This window comes from Condylura cristata, unplaced genomic scaffold, assembly GCF_000260355.1.
Source record: "Condylura cristata isolate star-nosed mole 26May11 unplaced genomic scaffold, ConCri1.0 scaffold00081, whole genome shotgun sequence".
Lineage (NCBI taxonomy): Eukaryota > Metazoa > Chordata > Mammalia > Eulipotyphla > Talpidae > Condylura > Condylura cristata.
Genome location: NW_004567182.1, coordinates 9093 through 10357, shown reverse-complemented (window position 1 = coordinate 10357; position 1265 = coordinate 9093). Strand labels below are relative to the sequence as shown.

General features: G+C 68.0%; 1 protein-coding gene across 1 annotated transcript in view; it reads left to right on the top strand.

The window, feature by feature from the left end:
- Positions 1–6: 6 nt before the first annotated feature.
- The window catches only part of CHAMP1 (chromosome alignment maintaining phosphoprotein 1), a gene marked incomplete at its 3' end in the record, with an annotated part of 5157 nt that continues 3898 nt past the window's right edge, over positions 7–1265 (top strand). Inside the window, exon 1 of the mRNA XM_012734865.1 lies at positions 7–1117. The remainder of the gene's footprint in view (positions 1118–1265) is intronic.

Genomic DNA, 1265 nt, shown 5'->3' with positions numbered 1-1265 from the left:
CGGGGCGCGGCTGGTCAGCGCATCGGGGTGGCAGAGAGGGGACTCGTCGGGGCGCGGCTGGTCAGCGCATCGGGGTGGCAGAGAGGGGACTCGTCCGGGCGCGGCTGGTCAGCGCATCCGGCTGGTGGGCAGCTGTGGTGGCCGGGGTCTTCCTCTCCCGACGGTGTCTGCACCCGGCTGCGGTGCTCGCAGCTGCCCTCTGTGCTTCCCTCGGGCGCCCTGCCAGCTGCAGCCACCCGGTACAGGAACCGCGGGAGCCGAGGTGTGGCCAGGCGCTGTGCTCAGGGTGCCCGGAAGACCCTAGGGCAGGAGCCGGACGCCCTCTGGCTCCTGTTAGGTTCCGACCGCAGACGTCTGGCTCTAGTTTCCCAGGTGGTCGGTGAGCCCCGGCCCCTAGGACACTGGCCACGCCATCTGGCCGTGGCGGGTCAGGCGCCTGGTCTGTGTGAGCGAACGGCCGTGTCTGCGGTCACCGGAGGATGAGGGGTCCCTGCTGTGCAGTGGGATGGACCTAAGCTAGGGCGCGGTCAGCCTGAGGGGTGGACAGCGGCCTGGCGGTTGCTGCCCTTGAGGGAGTGAGCCAGAGGGGGCGCTTTATGCGGCCGGCTGGGTAGGTGTCACACAAGGGGTCAGGCTTCCTTCCGGGGCGTCTGGGCCTGCAGCCCCCCGTCTGTCTCCTCAGCAGCTTCCGAGAGCTTGTGACAGTGGCTCGGGCTAGCGGGTGGGCAGGTTAGTGCAGCAGGGACCAGACAGGACAGTGCTTTACCAAAGTGCGTCCAGGGCCTCCCTGGGGCGTCCCCTCTCCCCCCTCTGGCTGCACCCCAGCTTTTGGATGCATAAATAGACGAAAAACAAGTCTTTGAACAATAAAGCGCGTGTGGCCTGGCGTGTTGGCCGCGCCCTGTGGGAGGGGGCGGGGGGCGCGGACATCCCACGGGCCCAGCCCTGATGGACCTTCCCCGATTTTTCAGGGTCAGCCTCTCACCTCTTCCTGCCGTGAGCTGCAGACTGTCTGTGTGACCGGTGGAAACCCCACGGCGCTCTGCGGCCCTTGAGGACGGCTGTGAGCCCGCCGGGGACGGACCCTCCCGCCCTGTGGGGTGCCGTCGCCTGTGAGGTTTTTATTCGCTTTGACGTTTCTTGCCTTTTGATGTGCGGGGGGCTGTTGTGTGGTGACAGCGCCCTTGGAGGTGCTGGGGGCCCCGAGAGTGGCGGGCCGGGGCATCCCGGCGCGTGGTCACCCTCTCGTCCATGGGCCCAGCGGG